The sequence below is a fragment of the Pyxicephalus adspersus genome, chromosome 11 (assembly GCF_032062135.1).
Source record: "Pyxicephalus adspersus chromosome 11, UCB_Pads_2.0, whole genome shotgun sequence".
Taxonomy (NCBI): Eukaryota; Metazoa; Chordata; class Amphibia; order Anura; family Pyxicephalidae; genus Pyxicephalus; species Pyxicephalus adspersus.
In genome coordinates, this window is record NC_092868.1 from 55,646,291 (window position 1) to 55,664,370 (window position 18,080).

An 18,080-nucleotide genomic window follows, 5' to 3' on the forward strand; every position below is an offset into this window, starting at 1 on the left:
CCTGTCTAGTCTAAAAGACCAGGAACTGTTTGAAAGCTGTGACCCATGTACTTGTCACCTGCACTTTGATTACATGTTTTTTTGACAGGTCGGTTCCGTTTGTGTTTTTGGTTCCTTGATGTTCTCTCTATAATTTTTAAGTCTAGGTAATCTCAGAGACATGGCTTGCTCTTAATGTTCTTCTGATGTTCAATGTTCTGTTTTTGGTTGTGTGGTTATCACACCTCTGCTTTGCAAATTTAAAAGCAGTATACTAATGCCTTCTCATTTAAGGGATGAGACATGTAAAGGCTTATTCGTCTGACTGTAGGACAATGGAAAGAGGTTTGTGTGCTGTATTACTACAGCTACTGCTGCTTCGTTCTGTCAGTTCTCCAAGCAGCAGGCCACACATGAAGTGCCTGTGGGAATCTGGCTGCAGGACAGACACACTCCATTCTGGAACTTTTAACTGGGGTTTTCCCCAGGTGTAAATTTAAATTGTTTTTAAAAAAAAGTTCCTATTACTGGATATAGTTTCTGTTTATTTAGTTTTTACATTTTTATTGGGATAAGATCAAACTTGTTGGGCTTGCATAGATGAGAGTCTTCCATATGCCACAAGTTAGAAGTAGTCTAAAGCATGTACATGGAATCATATAACATTAATACATAAAATAAGGTGAAATAAATGGTTTGATTACTATGACCAAAGAGACTACAAATACAGGCTGTGGCCAAGAAACAAGTGCTGCCAAAGGAGGGCCACCCAATACATTATTCTGTTCACTGTTAAACTTATCTTATGTATATCGTGAAATGTTTTCCTGTCTACTACCCTGCTTTGCCAGTGCAATCCTAACAGGTCTCCATTGATGCTGTCCCTGCACAGTTTGAGCTTTTTTGCTGCTAGAATGGTGAACTCAGTATTTGCTATTAACCCACACTGGGTCTGAACACCTAGCGCCGGGCAAACACAGTTAGACAAGAGTTTGATTTCTTTTCCAAGCTGGAGATTCCCACTGTGTTTATAAGAAAAGGGTATCTCTGTCTTTAGTTCCCACATCTAATTTTCCTATCATGAAATCAAGCCAAATACCTGGAATCGGAGAAAGCAATACAAAACAGTTGGCCTGGGAGGGCAGAAAGTATAAATCCAGCCCTGAGTGTTAAATCCAAATGCTGTGTGACCATTATTTTATCATAAAAATCAAACAGGACATGTCAATGCATTTCAGGGGTCCCAACAAGCCTAATATGCAGAACCTAAAATTCATGGCAAGAATGTGGACGGTATAAGGTATAATTAGGTAAAAAACATTTTATACATGTTGCAACAGTCAATTTCATACAAAAGCCAAATATATTTTGACAAAATGAGCATGTCATTTTTTTGCTTTGCTGCTTTTAGTGGCTCGGGGCATGCGGACTAGATATCAGGAAGAAGAAAACATGAAAATGATAGCACAAGTAAGAACTTAGAGCCAACAAGCTGAAGATCCTACATTTGCACTATTGTCCCTGAAAAAAAGTAAAGTGACTGAGTGAAGGATTAGCTAGTATATGAGAAATTGAGATTTACGCAGAAAGCTTCTGTATTCTTTTTTGTTCAAAACGTCACCAGCGAGGGGGTAAAAATAATTTAAACATTCAAAAGTGCAAAATGAACACTTTAGTGGTTCAGAAAATTAGGTTAGGTTCCACTGTCTTCTTCTTTTCTTGTACCCTGTACACCCCAAGGTCAAATCAGAGGGTATATATATATATATATATATATATATATAAATAAACAAATTTGACTCACAGAAAGTCTGTTTTTATAACCATAGAATCACACATTTATCTAAAAAGGTAAATATAAAAAAATAAAATGGAAAAGATGAGTGTCCATAAATAATTTAGCAGAGGGTATTGAAATTTTGCTGTAAATGAATAGAAATTTAGGTCATTGCATAGGCACACCAGAAGCCATTTTCACTACATATAGCTTCATATATATTAGGCCAATTTAATTTATAGCAGATGATAGAGTTGGAGTCAATAAACACTGGTAATTCATATGCTAAAACAGCACAAGGAGCTAGATGACAAGAACACCTACAATCTGGGAAAGAGTTCATGTTCCCAGGTCTGAAACAAAACCACACAAATGCCTGGCCCTCCCCAATCAATAAAGCAGAATGGAACTCAGGCAGTAAACATGGCAGCACAGGAAATCAATGAGTCCTGGCATATCAGATCCCCTTAACTTCCAGGGATCGGTAATTTGCAGAGAAATCAATCTGTCAAGCTCTCCCAGTGATGTTCTAGAAGGCAGTCAAAATGCTACAACCTACTGTACACATCCTAAAGTGGACACCACAAGGTACTATAACATCAGATTTGTGCAAGGTCTCGTGTATGAGTCACCTGACCCTGGGCACAAAGGTCTGAATATTCTTATCTTTACCGATTACTTTAATTTAAATTTCGGTTATAAGGGAGGTGAACAGACCAGTCACCATACACATAAAGAGAAGTGGTGTTTGGTCTTTATTGCACTCCTGCAGAGAGGAGAGTACAGAAGTTGTTTTATGCTTGATTACTGCACAGCGCTGGAAGAAATATGCAAAACACACCAAAAATGAAATAGGACAAATAGTAGAAATGAAACAGAGTTGTTTTTGATTAGTGGCATATGCAAATCCACTCTCAATACTGCATTTTTTTTTAAAAACAATAATATGTAAAAACAGATCATATAACCATAACAGAAAGGGAACATTTGCTGCTGGTCTTTATAAACAATGTAGCCATGATATGACTTAGCTCAGATTATAAAGAAATAAATTATAGGAGTTAATAAATGTCAGTGTCACTCCTGAATTATAATCATATACCTTTAAACAAACATTTTGAAGATGATGCAAGTTGTTAAGCTTAGGGATATTATTAACTTAACCCTGTAAAGGACAGAGCTGACTGTCAATGGAATAGATATTATTTTGATAATGATGTTTGGAAAATAATGTGGCTGAACTAAATGTCATCATCATCATTTTGTTATGTGTTAGTGGCACACAAATTTTCAGTTTGCAAGAAAATTAAAAAAAAAATTGTAATTACCTTCATGAATACCACACAAAACTAAACTTTCAATGCTGGCAAAATGAATCACATGCTGGTTGTTTATATCTCAGTACCAGTATAATGGAATTTGGTTGGAAATAACTACCCCAGAACTTATACATTTCTATTCTGAAAATACTACTCCATCAGCAGATTTTCATATAGAAAAATAATCATTTTGGGGACCCAAATTAAATTTACACCTGTTTTGTTGGGAGTGGGCCCTAGACAAAAGTTACACACAACTATCACTACTGGGGTCTCTCAGAAACATGAAAACATTTCATTCACCAAAATATCCGCGGTGGGTAACATTGAACAGCAAGCCAATATACACTTGATTAGATGTAACAAATCATTTGAATGGACTGTTATCTATACCATAAGTCATTATCCTTCTGTCTTATCGATACCGATGAGTAAAAGGAAAAAAGGCAAAAAAAAAAAATCAATGTGAAAAAAATACAAGGGAATTATTGTGCTACATAATACCACGAGAAACAAAATGTACCATATTTCTACAAAGACAACAAACCCCATCCTTTCAACACTTTAAATACCTTTGATTGTTATCACCAGTGTTTTCATATTACCTCAAGATGCCAAAAGAAAAAATAACATAAATAATGGTAATAATTCATGTGGAAGAAAAAAAACTGCAATTTGATCTGTTGTGGCATGAAAATGTTTTTCATTGCATTTTTTCAGCCTGATGTCATCAGCTTTATCCCTGCACCGGGTACGCCCATGCAGCAGGTATTTCTTGTACACAAATAAAGCAAACATACACACAATTAAAAAACTGGATTGGTAAATATTTAAATTAATTAAAGCTGGCATAGCTCTTTCTTCTTTATTTCAACACAGTGTTGTCTTCCCATTGGCTGCCAGTCCTCATATTTGTCAGGTGTGCCTCTAGTTTAGAGCGTGGGTGTGCGTATTTGTGTTCACAGTACAAGTCTGTTGTGGCAGACAGTAGCTCTATTTTTTTCTTCTTTTCACATTTTTTTTTACTAAGGAAAGTTATCCAAACAAAAGTATTCATTCATAATCAACATAAAAAAGGGAGAAACACTTTTCTGTCAAGGCCCATTGTTTGCTCTTTTAGAGATCATTTTAGGGCTGAAACACTAAAAGCTATTGTGTCTTCGTTTTAAGATTTGTATAATGACACCAAGATCAGATTGTTTTTATGATTTTCAGATTAAGGTGTATCTGTCCTGGTCATAAGGCACTAGCAGATGTACCAAGCAATAGGCATAAGTGTATAAGGGAAAGATATTGGGGTCAGGTGGAATACATCCAAAAGGATTGGAGGACGTGCACTTATACTTAGCTCTATTAGTGGATTTCCCAAGCTGCAGTTAAAAAGAGTAGCAGCAAACTAATAGGATGTGTAATTTCCCTTTGCTCACTCTCTAGTGTAGAAAGAAATCTCCTCAGCCCTTTAACAGTAAGGGTTTTCCTAATGCTGGAAGGGGAACTAACTATGGCTCTAAACAGATGGCATTTGCTGAAAGTGTATCTCTATGCAAATCATTTTTAGTTTTAGAGTGGGGAAAGGGTGAGGTGCGCTGTTTTCATTGATGTCTGTAAAGATTTACCACTCTTGGACCTATTGTCCAAAATGTTAGATTTGTTAAATGCCTTGCTAATTTGGTAAAGTCAATTATGCTTATGCTAGCTAAAATTACCAAATGCCCATGTGTTTAGTGGCTTACAGTATACAGAGATCCCAGTAAAGCCGTTCATTTACAGTAACATATAAATGTACTTGCACAACCTTAGCACTTAATATTCCTGTCAACAGATTTCAACATATACCTGCACATACATAACTTTGGAGCAGGACAGCCCTCAGGCAGTGACTAGTTACCTCAGGATATAAAGCCATTAGGGCAAACCTAACTAAAGACCTCAACGACCCCATATGATCTCATTTCTATAAAATGTCTTTAGGCTGCAGGTCTTCTTTTAGGATGTCTAAATAAAATCAATTAGTACAATATTATGTTAATAACACACAAGGCTAGGAAAATAGACCAGAAGGTAAAGTTCTTAAAACAACATTAATCTGACATTATACTTTTTTGTTGCTAGTATTTAATGTTTGTATTGTAATGTTGGATGCAGGCAGTTTTTTTTAATAAATACCCTGTTGAGCGCTGTGACCTTGGGCACTACATGTGACTGAGTAATGCTAGTAAATGGTGTGTGATCAAATAAACACAACCAGTTTTGCTTTTTTAATGTTTGCTTACTATTTCCATATACATACCTATGCTGGTACTAATTTTTGCAGAATTCCACCTAAAACCATTTTGCAACTTAACATTGAACCTCACTCACATTTACAACCCTTTCTGAAACCCAGTTATAACACAAGTTACAAGATAGGTAAACACTGAGAGACAGTTGGGGTTGGCTGTAGTATTAGGCTGTATGGATGTTCAGCACTGAGCACTTCCTTTTTTCTTTTTACAGGACACCGGTTACAATAGAAGGAATCGGATTCCAAAAGGGGACTGGGCATACAACATACCTGAAGTGTGCAGGATGTTGAAATCTACAAACTAAGACCTGCAACAAACTGAGCTGCTGCAGCGGAGGAAGCAGGACTTGCTGCCTTCTTTCCAGGAAGTTTCCCATTTTATTAGGGTTTAAGAAGTAAAATCTAAAAATGAAACACACATGGAAGACAGAACCTACTGGCTCAAGGATTCGTGTTAACCTGGCCACTACTTAATGCGGATCTCTAAGCAAACTTTTTACTTTACATGAAAGGGTACAAAACTCTTTTTTGCAACACCCTGCCACACAGAGCCTCCTGGGATACTTATGTTACGCATCCCAGGAGGACATGTGAAGAAGGGGCATTTTCCTAAACTGAGGGGAAAGAAATGCTGATCTCACGCATGCGTAGTGTTATTGGCAATCTTTTTTTCCCCTTTACAGCAGGCTACATCACCCAATCTCATGACTGACGTAACAAAGAGAAAGATAGAAGACCAAGATGGCGGCCAGAGCCCGGGATGAAGGAGGATTCCAGGTCGGCAAATGAACCAAGGACATCTCCAGTGAGATTAAGGGCTCTGCGGAATTAAAGTTGTGTTTTTTTTTATTTTAAATTTAGTTCTGCTTCAAATTACATGTTGCAAGCGACTTGGTGTTCTGGTAATTCGGAAAACTAAAACATTTAAATGTGCTCAGGTATTGCTTATACCATCTATTACAGGTTTCTCGCTCTTGCATCAAATGACAAGGAAGTTACTCACAATATCAAAATTGGACAAAAAGCTTCAGTCCTACTTGAAGACATAGGCCCTGATTTACTAAAGCTCTCCAACGGTTGAGAGAATACACTTTCAGAAGTGAAGCTTGGTTATCCAGAAAACATGGAAAGGATTTTTAAAAATCATTTGCTATTAGCCAACAAAAGTTTTGAATCCTGGACCAGATCCATTCCAGGTTTGCTGGATCACCCAGCTTCACTGATGAAAGTGTATTCTCTCCAGCGTTGGAGAGCTTTAATAAATCAGGGCCATACATAAAGGTAACGGCATTGACTGAAGTAGATAATATAAAATTCAGAGTAACGCCTTGACATAGGTGCAGCCTTTCCTGGATAGACTTAACAATTCCCTGTCTGATTTCAGTTGCCAACTAGAACTAAGGGTTGATATGTGCATTCCCAGAATACGGGGCCTTGTGCAATCTGTGAGAGCTTTGTTTAGCACCTCTGCAAATACAATACAACGAAGAACACAAAATCAAATAATGTGCATATAAAGTGTGTTTAAAAGGCACATACACAAATGTACAATATAATTAGTTATCCAGTGTGGAATTCACAGCAGTGTGTGATCACAGTAAACAGATGTAACGTAAGGCTGCCTGTTCTTCATACAGTGGGGGTAGAAGCACTTTTCATTCTGGACCGGTGACAGTGGAACCTCCCAGCTCACAGGCGGAAGCTGGTGCAGGTAATCCGGCCTGTTTGTGTACTGCCCTTCCAGCTACCTATCTATTTTATTTAATAGTTGGATGAGTTTCTAAACTGCTTTGCCAAAAACAATCAACTCTAGGGAACTGAAGAACATAAAATACAGAGGGTGTGTCACCATGGAGAGGCCCAGTATCCAGGGAAACCGCCACCTTTTTGCATTCGCCCAGGTGAAACAAGAAGCTTTCAGGGCAGCTGGTAAATTCAACAGCAAATAAGCTGCAATTCAGTTATTAATTAAACACACAGCCTAGTACTGACTCTCACAGAACACACAAACATTTCTTCAAGTCACACCAAACTAATTATTAACCACTTTTTTTCCAATATCTTGCTCCTTCTTGTAAGGCTATTTAGAAAAACTCTATACTGGCATTAGGGATATTAATCAATAAGATGTAATTTAAGTGGTAAAAAAAAGTCTGTAATAAGTTTTTGAACGTCTTTTTCTTTTTTTTTAACCAGAAACTTTACTATAAATATCATGAGTTACCATGAGTAGATCTGCTACCAAAGTCCATTTTAATGATGGGGCAGGGTAAACCACAGCACAGATGGAAGCTTCCAATTGCATTTGTTCGAATATTTGTACTTTCAATCAATATTTGCCAACATGCCAAATCTGTTCATGTCCATTGGAAACCCAAAAATGGTTTACCTACAATTAGTAGGTTGCTGTTTCTCTTAGAGATCAAAAATCTCTTGATCTTAAAGATCTTATTTTATCATGTAAAAAAATCAGATTGCAAGGGGAAATCGGCATGTATATACCAGGCCTGGGGAATCAGAGAACCATGCCCGGGACCTAAAAAAAAAAACAAACCAAAAAAAAAAAACGACAAAAAACAAAAAGATTACAGCAAAAGAGCTCTGACTAGAATGTTAATTTCATTTTTTTTCCTCCCAAAAAGGGAAAATGCTTGAGATAAATGGCAGGGCAAGGGACAAAACTATAGATCTACCAACTACTCTCCTAAATGTATTTTACTTTAACTTTTGTGTCTATAAAGCAGACACCTTCCTGGCTAAATGTCAGTTGATCAGAAAACTTTATTGTCACTGATTTGTATGCACAGAACCTTCAAGAAAGGCTTTCCTTTTCAAATCTGAAAATGTAAAACAATACATGACCGAGTACTATTAACAAGTGGTGTATCATGTTGTTAGGGGGCACAGAAAGCCCGAAACATAGGTTGGGACAGTTACTACATTTTGTCATAGACTCTGACTGGCAAGCAGACGTGACTAGCATTAGATGGACCTTAAAAGCATTCTTTGAAATCTTTTATAAGAAAACAGCAAATTCCTCTCAACTAGCAATTGACTTTATGACCTGTCTGACAAAGCAAAACACATAAAATAGTGTAGCAGCAAAGACAGAGCATGTCCATTCTCTGTTTAGTTCTAGGCATTATTATAGGCTATTCAATTTAGTTATGATTCAACACAATATTAAACTAGGGAAGGGCTGTTTTTGTAGTCATCTTTACATCAAACTAAACCATGTACAGATCTCTAATCCTGTTTTTTTATATTAAACACTGGCATCTTTTATATTGTCTCCAAAAAATGTTGAGTTCAATAGATTGGCTCTTTTGCCCATTGCATCACATCTGTGAACCTTGTCCAATCCTTTCCAACCATCTCATTTTAGAAAGCATCTCAACCATCTTATTTTGCATTTGATTTCTTAATTTCTACAATAATACATTTTAAGCTAATTTACAAAATCATCTGCGAAATGATGTACCTGTAAAGTCTGTATCAGTTAAATGTAACAAACAAAAGAACGGAATGGGTTGGGTCACCTCAAATAAATATATCATCCACATCTGAAAACCAAGGCAGTCAAATTATTACGGTTTGTTTAAATTCAGTCAAAATATTCTTGGACCAAGTGGTAAACTGCCATAACCTCTGTTAGATGTTTATTGGTGACCAGATTTTGTCCCAGTGTAAAAAGTGTTCATTGAACAAGAGGAAATACCCTTCATTTAAGCACTACAATACCTTCAACCAGAGAATACCATCTATTGTAAAAAGGTAATAGCTTTGGTAAACAGGACAATAATCCAGACTTGAGCATATCATTACCATATCTAGATTATAATATTATCTTTAAAGAGGAGCTCACTAAAAACTAAACATTGCAAAACAAATATAAATGTATATATCTCCTCAGCATTACTTGACCCCCTCCAAAGTAAACGCACCAGCTGTGCCGGGAAGGCTAGTGTGTCAGCCATTTCTTGAATCGACCCTTCAGTCTCATTAAAATAATTCCATTTTTTTTTAATTTAATGTTCTCCATAATTCATCTGTCCCAAAAGGTAATCAATACATCCCATAATGAAACCCTGAGCCATATTTTATTATTGGCTGCAGGGAACAGGACCAATAAGCAGAAGCAGGGAGCATAAACTGGCCACTTGTGACGAGAGCACATAGAAAGATCTCACATCCTGCACACCAGTCATCAGTATGTACTCATGCAGGCCGTTCTGTCCAATAACCTATTGTTTATATCTGTTACTGGTAACCAAATGGAAGTTCAATGGTATAATTTTTGTATGTTTGGTATGTATGGAATTTTTTCCAAAAAAAAATGGAAAGAAGAAACTATTTACACAGGTACAAATACCATCATGTAAATGTCCCAATTCTAAAACTTGTTCATAATAGCATTTGTCATTGAGGTGTCCAGCTAAATTATTTGTACTAGAATACCTTATGCTACAAATGTATGTTGACAGTCCTTCAATCTTGGCATTGTCATACAAATTATATGAGATCAATGTAAGCTGGATAAAAAAATGACTAAAAGCGGTTAGAAAATGGTCTCCAATTGCTATTGGTTCCTATAATAAGCCAGCGCTAAAAGGTGTCTACAAAGGCACCAACTGGAATTTTTTTGTGATGGAACTACCAACTTTTATCTCATGATATGCATTGCAGTATTCATTATCCATCTTGTTTTATATTAATGTATGGTGTCTCCCTAGATAATACTAGGAATCAACTTCTGACAAACTCAAACTGCAAATATCTTTGCAAATAATTTTGCTAACACGATATACAAATAATTTGGAACATCTTTGAAATAAAGACAAACTATATATTCTATAGGAAGGAGATCATATGGAGTAGAATTGATTAACAAAGCCAATGACAGGGATGCTATAAATTAAAGTCTGATGCTATATAGATCCTTGCCTTCTTTTTTTACGAGATGTTTTATATTTTAATAGCCTTGCAGATTTAGCTCTTTAACCCAAATGCACTGCAAGCAAAGCTGTGCTCTCAGTGGACTGACCTCCCTCACTAAGAAGGTCTCTTGTGTGACTGCTTTGTATTTTTACACTATGCTAGGAGCTGACTGAGAACATCTATTCACTGAAAAAGTCAAAAATTAGACAGGACAATTAAAGAGTCAGTCCATTTATAACGGATATTCTAGTTTTGGTAAATGATGAAAAGTAAAAATGTCTAACAGTAAATGTAAATGTTTTCTCAACACTCCTCTGTATATCATCATGCAGGGGTTTCCTCATACATTAAAACTGATCTTCATTTTGGTTTGCTAAAAGTATTCATAGACATGAAACAATCATCCCTCAATAGAGAAATTTTGGTTATATTTGGTAAAAATCATTACTTATGAGTACTGAACATTCCAAGCTCAATGGGGAAACGTGTTCTGCTTGGCTGGAGCTCTTTAGGCTTCCCTTTGGCTAAAGTATTAAAACTCTGCACAAGAACCATTTTATTAGGGACATTTTTGGACATTTCACAAAAAGTAAGAAACAGGTTTGTCTTAATTTAATTTTTATTGCTTATGACAATGACACCCTCAAAGAAACCCCCAAAGAAGATCTGTGCCAGTCAAAGGCTTGTTGTGGGAAGAACCTTAATATACGATTGTGAACCCAGTTAGGGAGCTACACAATGATTGCATCACAACTTTCCATAGGAATATATGTGCAAAGTTTTATTTTCGCCTGGCTCTAATAGTTGTGTTTGTTGACGATTTTCCACTGTTAGCAGCAAAAACAGATCCCCATTTACACTGTTGTCTAACAGCTGGTAACTACAGTGTGCTATTTAGCCTTTCTTGTCTAGAAAAGCCTCTTCAGTACCTTGAATTTGTTATTGGTTTCACAATGAGGCTTCGACTTGCTGAACATTAGGATAAAGCCAGAAACAAAAGGCGTGATTTATTAAAAGTTCCCCATGACTGCAGAAGATAGACTATCATGAGAGAACCTGGGTGATCCAGCAAACCTCAAATAAATTTTGTCAAGGATTGAAAACATTTGCCAAATAATAGGAAATTATCTTACGAAATCCATTTTAGATGTGCTGGATTACGCAGAATCACCCATGGTAATCTTTTACAGTCTTGGGGAGCTTTATTATATCACATGTCATATATGTCATTAGACCGGGGGCCAATGAATGACAAGGGGTTATTGGGGTTTGAGCTCAGGCCCAAAGTTGAGGCCTTACTAGCAAACTGAAATCAATCTGAAGAAGCTTATCTAGGTTGAAGTACGCAAAATGTAATTTACTATAAAGTATTCAAGTTCACTTTAAGGTTTATATCGAAAATATTTTGTATAATATTTTACTAATGAAAACCCATATCTGCTGACGATGCCTGTTATTTGGGGTGTATATCATGTACTCTGTCTATGCATCAGACAACACATACATGTAGCAACATGATTTTACCCTAAAACCTCATTTGCATTGTTTTTGGCATGCTCTGTACTTTGTGTTCTGTCACTGTTTGCTCACCTGTCCTAAAATAATGAATTTCCTTACTTACATTCTCTTTTTTTTTTAGGGACAGATTCTGAGGGCATTTTACTGTTTATTAATCAAACACCTCGTAATTTCGTTCAGTGTGTACACAAATGGCATAGGAAGACAAATTAACTTAAGAAATAGAAAAGTATTGTGACCTGTAAATTTTTATTAGACACTTATAGCAAACTTGGGAGAAGTTACAAGGGAGCATCCCTTTACCTCTTTCCTAGCTTAGATATAATAATGACATAAAAACATCCCACTATTTGCTTTGATCATGAAAGCCACACTGAAAATCCAAACTAAGATAATCGATGCTGATTAATAAATGAATGCAACTCTAAATGTAATGGATTTTCATGCAAGCTGTAAGTATCTAAATTTTAATTGATACTGGCTTTTTGTTAGGTATGTACAGCAGGGCTCAGATCAGAAGAGATAGAAGCACCCAAGGGCTTATTAGTGCTACAGTGCTAATATGCTAACAAAGGAAATGCTGCTAAGGAGGAAGTACAGCAGCAAATAAGAGATTAACTGCTGCTTCTCCTTTCACTTTTCAGTCGCAGTTAATGTGAATGTAACCTAATTGTGGCACACAAAAAGCAGATTCCCTACTAGATAGGGATGTGCAGTAAAAATCCCAGAAAAAAAATGGGAAAAAATACAAATTACTTGGATGTTAAACCAATTCCTTTTTATGCATATGATCTCTGTATTTAACGGTTTTCCCGTAGTTATGGTTGTCATTTAAAACATCCCATTTTGCTTCTTTTACAGAATGTAAGTCTCTGTTGTTCTATCTCCTGTATTCATTGAACAACAGGTCACTGGCACAGAACAAAGGTATAAATTGAAGTTTAAACTTGTGATTGCTGACTAAGCAGTAAATTCACTTTCAAGTCAGTAGAGGTGGCATCTCTCTATCATGATAGGTTCACTTTAAGTAAATTACAGAGGTGTGTTCTGAAAACTTGGGACAGTTTCAGTACACTGTAAATGTGTGTTATTCAATATTTATTTGTAGGGTGGGTCCAGCTCAGAACTGCCTGTCTGCTAAAGGGATTATGCAATAAAAGCCTAATAAGAAAATACAGATTATTTAGATTCAAAGACTCAATATTCAACGACTGGCAGATGATATTTGTGTGCAGGCCATAAACTGAACACAGATTAAATTATAGTGGAACTGAACTTTGGAAGATTTGCAAAAGGCAGGAAGAGAGCAAATGATCAGTCACGTCTATTGTCCATAGTCTATTGCTTGTAGTGGGAAAAAAGAGGCAAAATAAATAATTGCGACGGGATGTTCCAAAAAAAAAAATGATGGCGACGGGATGTTCCAAAATAAATAATATAGATGGGATGTTCCAAACTAAATTATGGAGATGGGATGTTCCAAAAGAAATGATAGGCACTGGATGTTCCAAAAGAAATGACAGGGATGGGATGTTCCAAATGAAATGATGAGGATGGGAAGTTCCAAATGAAATGATGGGGACAGGATGTTCCAAAAGAAATAATGGAGGCGGGGTGGTAATGGATCCAAAATAAATGGGAAAATGTGATGATAGGAACAAGATTATGTTTCCATGCACACCTAGGCACACTCGCATACAAAGGCTTACACCATTTTTTCAACAAAGAGGGTTCATTTTTCAGGGTACTGCTTGGGCTCCACTTAATATTTCTACACATTCTCTGTAACATAGAAAACCTCACTTTTTAATCAGCCCTTCGTACAAAAAAAAAAGACCCACGGCAAGCAATAAAGCCAATCAGGTTTTGCATCACTACTAAATCTTTATAAGTAAGAGAATGATTATTATTTGGTGCACTAGGTATGGTACAGAATAAGCTCACTCTGAAATCACTATGGAATGTTGTATTATCCATGAGTCTTTCCTGATATAGAGATAGTGAAATATGTAGGTCAACTGTGATGACTCTCTGCAAAAACCATTCTATCTGCATTGTTCTCAATTCCAATCTATAATCTACCATGAAGTGCAAAAGCTGTCAGCGAGCCATTAAAGTGCACCTGTCACTTGTACATAGAAAAAATACCAGATTGTTGACTGACACAACACATACCCTCCAAATTTAACACAAAGTGAAATCATAAGCACAGCAAAGGGTATTAAGGGCCTGATGAACCCTACAACAACCGAAGCTCAGATTATGTTGCTCCATTACACATATTCTAACTTAATGACCACTTAGAATGTCTGGACTGTTTTTTCTGGTATGGAGTTATTTCCACACAACAACCAACTATGATTAGTACTTTAAGGCCAGGCTAAAATGTAATTGGCAAATGCAATTTTAACAAGTATTTTTAATAATATATCAAGACTAATTATTCTAGAGAGCTGAGCCCTTACTACATGAAACAATCTTCCATGCAACAAAATAGAAACTTTGAAGTCAAAATTATACAAATGATTGGTTAATTTAAGAATCGGCTACATATATTTAAATTTTTGAATAGGTGGCAAATCTGCCGAAAAGGAAGTGCTCACTGTGTTGTAACCTAAAGACTCACTTGCTCCATTGCCCACTGCCAGTCATCTTCCAAGCTGTCCCACTTCCATTGGGTCAAGGATGCTATGACCTCTGATGATGTATTACTATGTTGCCCTGGCTCATTGCACAGTGATGCAGAGAATGATGCCAACAACATCATCTTAACAGCACTTTATGCATTGATGATCATTGCCGTAAAAGAGGCAAAAAAATAAGAACCTTGTGCATCGCCTGACATCTAATTTAAGAAATGTATGAGAACAATTAAAAAAAAATACATGTGAAGTTCTCCATGTGGGGTTGTAGGGAGAACTATGGGGGCAGGACTGAAATGTTTTCTTATCAAGCATCTTACCTTACAAATAAACCTGCAATGTTTTGAAACCTCACATCTTCAGAATCCTAAAGTGGAACTAAATTTTAATGAGAAATAATTGTGAATAGGCGGATTCATTTTTGCAGAAGTGACAGGTGATGGAGTGATGGACAGGAGTGAGCACAGGTGAGTGTAATTAAAAAGCTGCGATCAAGCTGATAAGTTTATTTTATTGCAGAAGTCCCTCCGCCTATGATCCTGCTCCATCAACAAAAGTTCACCTGTCTATGATCTTCTGCCTATGACCCTCTTCATCATAAGATGCTTAATACATATTTTTTTCTTTGTTCCCTTTCTTTCCCCAATTACCTTTCCTGCTTACCTTCATTGCCTTGATCATGGTGGATCACATATGTTACAAGCATTAAATACCTCTATACCAATTTACCCATAATCCAAAAATAAAAAAAGGAAACTCCATGTTGTATTCTCTTTTAATGTTTATGGAGTAGGTGTGTGATATGCTTAAATGGGATTTTATTCCCTACTGCCTTGATATTGGTATAGGTGCCTAATTTGATCCATACTATTTTTCTTGCTAAAGTTGTGTACAATGTTTAATAAACTTTCACCCTTTAAAAATAAAAGGGGAACGATGGAGTGCAGTACCAAGTTAGGGCATATTTGTAGATTTTCTTCATCAAACCGTATTTAGGTACTTTCATCATACTACAAGGAACAATCCTGATAGAGACATAATCTACAATTAGAAGAGTCCAGGGGCTGTATGCATCTACTGCAAAGAAGTGTTAAGAACCTAAATGCCAAACAAATGTAAATGCTTATAAGACCATCAACTCATATTCTCATTAATTTTGTTGTCTACAAGGCATCTTTGCCTCTGCATGATGTAATCGTTGGATCCTCTGGGATTCAGAGACAGCAAACACATTCTTGCAATGTAATGATAAGCTGTTCACAAGGTAAATGAGAATATGGAGCTTCTCTGTATTTTAAGGGAAATAACTGAGGCAGAATATTACAAAAAATAAAAATAACAAAACAAGGAGAAGCATGAGGCGACAAACGAAGACCCTGCCATAACAGTACAAATATTATTGCATTTTTTTTATTGTCAAAACAGAAATGAAAATATCCTTCCTATACTTATTATTCAGAGAGTTGTATACAAATATTTAAAATCTTAAGCTTTTGTTGACGACTGATATCGTAATTTTTTTTTTCTATGGAAAGCCATCAGAGGAAACATAATTAGCATTTTGTGCTTCTTGCATTAGGTTATATAAGGAATAGAACCCAACCTGGTGAAAAACAATTTCATAAATTAAATTATGCCATTGGTCTCTATCTGAATGGTAACAAAAAGATACATGAAACAATTTTACTTGGAGTGATAAAAAGTAAGGCTATCCGCAGATTTTTGGGGGTGGTTGGTCAAGCAGGTTTGAGCCAAACGCATTTTGGGAAGCTTTTTAAAATTTGCAGAATGTGCCATAGACCTGGAACGCCATCTGGCAACCTAACCTAAGTTCAAGCCAACAGATATCAGAAGGGTAAGCAGAGCAATACAGGACGATTCTGTGGCTACTGCTTAACAATAAACTGGACTTCTAATTCTCTTTCCCATAGTGATCCAATTGTATCCTGAATGTAAAAAAAAAAAAAAAAAAGAAAATAACTAAACAAGCCTAAGGGACCTGTGTCATAAGACAACCTATAAAATACTTTAAACAAATATTCCGGGAGCTGAGTGAAATTTCCCCCAGCATGGCTGGGGAGTAATTTATCCTGTTCAAGGTCTAGAAAAGCAGAGACATAAATGAAATGTCCAACATCTTCAAATTTGCATTGTAAAACCATCCTTCAGCTTCCTTGAAATAAATTTTACTATTTTATTAGTGCAAACAACATGGTAATAAAACTCCAATACAGATCTTTGTAGCAGAGGGATGAGCGAAAATTAACAAAGACCAAACAGAGCTGGCTATTACATTCAATTACCTTTTTGCTTAAGATTTACATTCTCATCTCATAATCTCCATACATTTTTAAGCAATTTGCTTCATTCACTAGAGACCCAAAGCACACTTACTAAAACCCTCCACTGAATATAAACTTACTCCAGTTGTGAAGGTAAAGCATGATCAGGGAAGCGAAGTTATCTTGCAGGAAAATGAAGCAAGTTTTCAAAATCACAAAAAAGTAACTTGTGCAGACAGTAACCTGGAATCAGTCACTGCTGTCTTGTTTACGAAGTTGCTGTCATCTCCTTTCTTTAAAACTTGCTAGCACGATAAAGCCTTTGTAAGGTACAAAAGGTATTCAGATGTCTCAATTCATTTTTATATCTCAAAAACAAGAGGACTGCTCCTCATGCTAGGACAGTGGACAAAGCCATACAAGTCATTCCTAAGTATTGGAGTCCCAGGTCTTTCTTGGTAGAAGCTATGGTTTGCGTACACTGCAGTGGGGATGGCCAAAAGGACTGAAATGGTAGCAGTGTGCAGTTAGCTGTATTATATGCTCCCACATTTGAAATATGTCTCAGCAGTTCTAGATATGCATTTGGTAGTTGGGACAAAAGGGAATGCTTTGCATTGCTCCATCCACTGCACTAGAAAGAGGAATAAAGCTTTTTTCGAATGATATATGAGACATGTGATTATCTTCTGAATTAGGAAGGCTTTACTGTGCCATGCATTGATTTGTCAAGAGAGTTTTTTGACTCCTTATAACCATACAGGTTATGGTAAAAAGGGATTTACAAACTCTTTGAAACTTGCTAAGAGACTGACACAAAACAATCATGTGTGCACTAAGTGTCAGGACACCTGATAAACACACGCTTGTTCTAATAAACACATGCTTGTTCATGATAAGTAACCAAGTATACAACAGCCCTGGAGCACAAACATGCAAAACAAGTCAGCAACTGCAATTTTGTATTGCAACTGAATTTTTTTTTATAACATATTCTCTATGTATAGTGGAGTATTGTGTATTCTACAGCAAATGAAAAAGAAATACATACATTACAGTTCACACATAACTTCCAGCTGTAATGAAATTTCCAATGGCTGACAACTTCATATGGATGACACTAGAATGTTTCAGCCAAGTACACTTAAAAATGCCATCATGGCACAAAGGTAAAAGAATATTCAAATAGTGTAATAAACAACAAGTTGTCAGTCCAAAAGTTGCATTTTACTAATTCAGCAAATTTAAAGCATATTTGTTTAAAACTAATTAATACATGTCAGGAACGTTAAAACAATAAAGCACCCTATTTATCAATTACACAAAACATGACAAGCTCTG

General features: G+C 36.2%; 1 protein-coding gene and 1 long non-coding RNA gene across 6 annotated transcripts in view; one reads left to right on the forward strand and one right to left on the reverse strand.

Moving 5' to 3' along the window:
- LOC140341391 (uncharacterized) overlaps positions 1–6,394 on the forward strand; it is a 143,265-nt gene extending 136,871 nt beyond the window's left edge. For both annotated transcript variants that reach the window (XR_011922866.1, XR_011922867.1), the window contains one exon: positions 5,572–6,394. This is a non-coding gene — a long non-coding RNA (uncharacterized lncRNA). The remainder of the gene's footprint in view (positions 1–5,571) is intronic.
- CASZ1 (castor zinc finger 1) overlaps positions 1–18,080 on the reverse strand; it is a 159,780-nt gene that overhangs the window by 123,247 nt on the left and 18,453 nt on the right. The gene's annotated exons all lie outside the window — the stretch shown is intronic.